General features: G+C 45.2%; 1 pseudogene; it reads right to left on the bottom strand.

Moving 5' to 3' along the window:
- Positions 1-4,846: 4,846 nt before the first annotated feature.
- On the bottom strand, positions 4,847-5,474 carry LOC116630269 (annotated as a pseudogene).
- Between the last annotated feature and the right edge of the window lie 770 nt (positions 5,475-6,244).

Genomic DNA, 6,244 nt, shown 5'->3' on the forward strand with positions numbered 1-6,244 from the left:
TGCTGACTCTGGGGGGCCAGAGATGGAGCTCTGGAGTCCAGGAAACACGTATGGTTTCAAGGAATCCGAAAGGGTAACGTGGATTTTGAAGTCACTGAAGATGATGGCCAGGAACAGGGCAGAGGTGAAGGCACATGAGGCAGCCCAGTCTACGGAAGTGCGGACAGATCCTGCGAGTCCTGGTGCTGAGAAGTGTGCAGGCTTCATGTGAACAGCAGATGAGAAAAGAGGAGGGCAGTGGGAGGGTGAGAAATCACACGGGAGAGAGGAAAGAAGCTGGCGCTCCACCTCACCCGCTGATTTAAAGGAGTGGGAGAAGGTAAGGCCTCTGTGCTAGAAGAACTGGGAGAACAGTGATTTCAGAGGCGAGCATGCATCGGGCCAGGGGAAGGAGGAGAGAGAGAAAAAAATGGATTTATGCTAATGGGGACTGTAATGGTTCATTGTATGTGTCACCTCAGCTAGACCACAGCACTCAGGTACTTGGTCAAACCTTATTCTCTGTGTTTCTGTGAAAGCGTTTCTTAGATGAGATTAACGTTTATATCGATTGGCAAGCTTTCAGTAAAGCAGATCACCCTCCGGGATGTGGGTGACCCCCATCCAATCGGCTGAAGGCCTTGACAGAAGGAGACCACCCTCCCCTGCAGCAGGGGGCATTCTGCTAGCAGACTAGAACTGCACCATCAACTGTCCCCTGGGTCCCCGGCCCGCCGGCCACCCTGCTGCTCGTGGACACGCCTGCTTCCACAATGGTGTGAGCCAATTCCTTAAATCAATCCACCAATCTCTCCCTCTTTCTCTCTGTCTCTCTCCCTGGCTAGATAGATAGACTATATCTACACACTGTATCTCTTATCTATAAATCTAGATCTCAATCTCCACACACACATCCTATTGGTTCTGTGTCTCTGAAGAACACTGACTAATGCAGAAACTCAGGGGCTTTCCCCACCACGGAGAGCAGATCCCAATGATTACAGAGAAGGGCACAATGTACTGTAGAGCATGAATGCTTGTACAGCGTGAGGGGGGACAGGAGAGTGAGAGGGACGAGGCTGGCTGAACTGGGACTGTGAGGATAAGGAACAGACTTGAGGGATTCATGAGAATCACGGCATAAACCTGGGTTCTATCAATTAAGTTTAATTACAGAAAACGAAAATGATTTTGGTTATTTTCTTTTTTTAAATATTTTATTTCTTTGTCAGAGAGAGAGAGAGAGAGACAGAGCATAAGCAGAGGGAGCGGGAGAGAGAGAAGCAGGCTTCCCGAGGAGCAGGGAGCCTGATGTGGGGCTCGATCCCAGGACCCTGGGACCATGACCTGAGCCGAAGGCAGACTCTTAAGTGACTGAGCCACCCAGGCTTCCTGATTCTGGTTATTTTCATGAAGTTTGGATATAATATAGGGAATTGGGTGTGTTACAAAACCTTAAGAATGGCTGGGTTTCCTAGAACAACACAGCAAACAGGCCTCCCAGGGAGCCAGAGTTGGGCAGACAGGCTCTCAGAGGCTGCCTCCAGAAATGGGGGCCTCACGAATACATTGCTTCAACGGCAATCCAGGGGGCCAAATGCCATCGGGCGCATTTATCCATTAGGTCCAGTAGGCAGTGTCTAGGGCCCACAAGACTTTTAAGAGCCCATAATAATATTTAAATTTCTTTTTAAACCAGAAAAAAAAAGAACTTTTAGTCTGAATTAAATGTTTTCATATATATAATGATATATTCATATTTATCCCCGTACAGTCCTGGGATATAGTTTTTATTATTTTCTTAACGGAGGAAGGACCACATTGAGGCAAGAGTGCCCAGAGCCGATGAAAGTCCTGATATAGCTCTGAAAGCCTTTGCTGGGGCCACCTTTGTAACTGTCTTCGGGCCCTCGTGACCCTGGTGACCCTGGTGACCAGACACTGGGATGTACTGCAGAAAACACGCTAGATTGCAGAGATGGGGAAAGAAGCGCAAAGCCTCACTTTGACCTTCCTAACTGTTGGGAGTGCATCTCATCAGTGGAAATATCCCAAATTCTAGCTCCAGGTAGCTCTTAGATTTCCAGTGTCTGTGGTATCAGAAGACACACTCGAGGGAGGTTGGAATGGACGTCGAGTGCCTGTCCCCCCACACCCACCACACCTGTGTCAGCAGGCGTACAACAGGGCTTCCCAATAGAGCAAAGGAAGGACAGAAGTCCCTGAGATAACGTAAGTTAAACTCTGCTGAAAATGAAAGAAACGCTGCCCTACTCTCCAAGGAATGACTTCTGTTTCTGGCCAGTAGTGACGGAGAGTCTTGGGTTCTGATCCCACCCAAATCCGAGCAAATATTATGATGAGACTGAACCAGTAGATTTCCCCTTACGCAATGTTAGTAGCAAAGGAGCTACAAATAAGAGGATGGGGGCAATTCATATTCAAGTAAACAGAACATTTCAGCTTCTTTTGATATTTTTCCTTTCCTTGGATCGCATTTTATACCACTCTTTGCTTTGCTCACTGTGCTCCAGCAGCAATTCCTTGCTGCTCCTAAAACATGTCAAGCACTCCCACCTCAGGGCCTTTGCACTTGCTATTCCTAGTTAGGAAATAGACTGATTTACTGTTTCACCTCCTTTAGGTCTCTCTTCAAATGGCCACCTTATATAAAAAAGGGCAATCTCGAGCACTCCCTTTCTGCTCTCCTTTCCTTCATAGCACTTATCATCTTCTGACCCATTTCATTTTGCATATTCATTTGATTATGATGCATCTTCACCTCCAGAAAATAAGTTCTATGATGACTGGGGCTTTGATTTATTCACTGCTGTACCTTTAGCACCTCTTATAGTGCCTGATGCTTATTAAGTGCTCAAAAGTATTTGCGAGTGAGTGAATGAATGAATATTAATATTAAGGCTCTCCTTTTCTTCCAACTCAATTCATTTTAGCTACTGTGATCATCTTCAAAGTTATTTGAAGATGTTCATTTTGTATTTAGATCAGAACTGAAACTGAGAAGAATTACAATCAACAGTTTCTCTGTTTTAGTAATCCAAATTTACAGCTAGATGCTCTCTTGGTAGTTATGTAATCCTTCATTTTATATATGAGGAGAGACCCAAAGACAACGGAGCCTTGCTGAAGGCTGCACGGGGCCAAAGTTTAGCTCTCCTAATTCAGAGCCCAGAGTATTTTCTGCAATATACCATAGTGACTTCTACTCTTTCAGTATTCCTATTTTCATGTATATTCTAAGAATCATTGTGGAAAAAAATAACTCACATGGACAAACCTCCCTTTTATTTTTTTTGAGCTTAGAAAATGACATGGCTCCACATCTTTGGTCATATATAGTTTAAGTGTTAGTATCATGAATTATGCACATATAAAAGGGATTGGCTTATATCTGTACTCAGCCCTTATTCCCCTTTAAAAGATATGATCTCTTGAGAAGAATGAGTCCAATCTTACAATTTGTTATTTAAAGTCCTAAAAAATAGTCGTTACAAAAAAGTTTTACGAAATCATTATCATTCATTATGTTCCTATCATCTGTTGGCCGTATGACATACAATTACGCAATGTTAGCTCCCTCGAAGACTGAAACATTCATCATTTTGGCAAATAAAAAGTAGTTTCTAGAGTCACCAACCAGGGCACAGCTAAATTCATCTTGTCCTGAGAGATACCAAACACTTTGAATTTTTAAAAGAAAATCTAAAAACATCTTGTGCTGAAACTATTATTGCCAACTAAATGGTTCTGTACACCAGATTCTTCTGACCTTAAAAGAATTCCTACAGCATTTCCCCTTGTTCTTGTTTCTGTGAGTCTGGCAATCAGAAAAGTGAGTCATTAATTAGGCTTCACTTTTGGGCAGGTATATTTTTTTGCAAGTAGATGGTACCTGGAGATTCTTTTTTTTTTTTTAATTTTATTTATTTATTTATTAGAGAGCAAGCAAGAGAGAAACAGCATGAGAGGGGAGAAGGTCAGAGGGAGAAGCAGGCTACCCGCTGAGCCGGGAGCCCGATGTGGGACTCGATCCCAGGATCCCGGGATCATGACCTGAGCCGAAGGCAGTCGCTTAACCAACTGAGCCACCCAGGTGCCCCGGTACCTGGAGATTCTAAGATTGGAAAGACATGTAGCAAGTTTTTCTTGGAACAGATTTGCAGTGACATTTGACAGAAAGGAGGAAGGTGTAGACATAGAGAGCTAGAGGGCATTTCAGCTGTGTTAAGGCCATCTAGAGCATCAAACCTCATTGGGGAGAATTCTGGAAGGCCTACCAGCTGGCGGTGTAAGAGACCAGGATAGGGACTGAGTCTGACAAAGGGGTGAGAGGAGGTGCCCTCTCATCGCTAACCTGAAGAACAATGGCACCAAATAAGACTCTTCAGACAAGGAACATGCAACTAAATCCTCGTAAAGTGACTTCTTATTTGTTTTCTTTTTTGGGGGGGGGGCGTTGTTTGGGGTTTTTTTGTAGCCAGATCTATTGTTATAGGCAATGCCATTCTGCAGGAAATAGCTGTTACTGCACTTTTCCCCTCTCTCTGTCAAGAAAGAGTATGGGAAGACAATTGAATGAAAATTCCTTATTGTAGGATATATTATTTATTTTCTTTCTTAAAAAAAAAAAAAGCTGTTCAGGTTTTATTCACCAACAGCTCCTCCGCCTTCTCCCTGCCTGCTGCCGTGCCCCTGCTGCAGCCCCAGAGTCAGGGAAGGCTTCTCTGGTTCTCAGCTGTAAGGGCCCGAGAGGAGAGGTCAGCAGCAAAAAGAGCTTGGCAGCCAGCGGCCAGCCTCCTGCGGGGCCGCGGGGCCAGCCGGGCCGGCCCTTCCTTCAGCAGGTGTGCTAGCGCTTGGCCTCCCATTTAAGACTGGCTTCGATATCACTGACAGTCACGTAGCCCTTCTTTCCTGCCAGCTAGGGCACCACAGGGTGACCCACACTGAGCTCAGCTGGAGCCGACTGAATGCTGTGGGCGCCACCCATGGGGATGACGCCGAAGCCAGGGCCAGCTGCCTTTACTTTCTTCATGGCCCTGATCAGGTCGCCTTGGCTGACATCCTGTGCGAATCTGCCCCTTCCCTTTAATTCGTCTTGCTGTAGTTCCTCCAGAGTTAGCAGATCTCCATTCCTGTGCTTCGGGGCCACACACACTTCAATCATGTGGATGGATTCCCAGCTTGCAATAGAAAGCTCCCACACCTACCATCTCGGACCAAAATCCTTTTCCAGAGGGTAGACGATCCACCCCAATGGTGGCACGTGTGTCCTGGAACTGCACCCGGAACTCAGGATCCTTCCTGATCTCCTGCTTGTGGTTGCTGGCAAATTCCTCCAGGTTGGTGTTGAACTTGTCCAACTGCTTCGACATCTCAGCCAAGACAGTTCCTCACTCCTTCTACTTGGCCTCTGCAAGCTTCTTCTTGGCAATGGCACCAGTGGCCCTGCTGCCGGGACCTTGGGTCTCCCCCATTATTATAGGATATCTTAGTTAAGAGCTTTATGAATGGTAAAGACAGAAAATCCTACTCAAACCACCTTACTCAAGAGGAGGAATTTATTTGGATTATGTAGCTAAAAATCCAGGGGTCATGTGGGCTTTAGACACAAATTCAGGGTTCAAAAGTATTGTTAGGATATGGTTTTTCTTCATCTCTCAGCTCTGCCTTCCATTGATTGGCTTCAGCCTTCAGTTCAATATGGAAGCAAATGAGTGCAGAAATTCCAGCTTTATATTGTCTCAGGTTCAAGCCCATTGAGAAAGAGTGTCTGCCCCTATCCCAAAGCCTTTGCAAAGATTTCATTGAATCTTAAAAGCTGTTATGGGCTATGTGTCATCCCTTTATCCAAATCTAGAGCCTAAAGAATATTAGGCTCTCATTGGCCAGAGTACCTCTGGGTTGGGGATGGGAAAATCACTAGAACCACTGGGTTGAGAATGGGGATGAAGTTCCCAAATAAAACTCAGGGAGTGTTATGAAGAATGCTAAAAGCCCCAAAAATCAGAAATGCCCACAAAATAGGGAAACATCTAAAGTTTATTCATATTCAAATTTACTACATTGATTACTGTGGCTTTTGACACATTCTACAACTGGAGGGCCCAGCAGTGTGTATTGCCGGTAAGGCAGGAGATGAGCAGCAGCGGGTTGGTAGAAAGAGTATAGGACTAGGCTTCAGGATTGCTGAGTAATAATGTTGTTTTGACCACTAAGTTTTCCATGTGATCATGAGTAATTCATC

The sequence above is a fragment of the Phoca vitulina genome, unplaced genomic scaffold (assembly GCF_004348235.1).
Source record: "Phoca vitulina isolate PV1807 unplaced genomic scaffold, GSC_HSeal_1.0 scaffold3, whole genome shotgun sequence".
Lineage (NCBI taxonomy): Eukaryota > Metazoa > Chordata > Mammalia > Carnivora > Phocidae > Phoca > Phoca vitulina.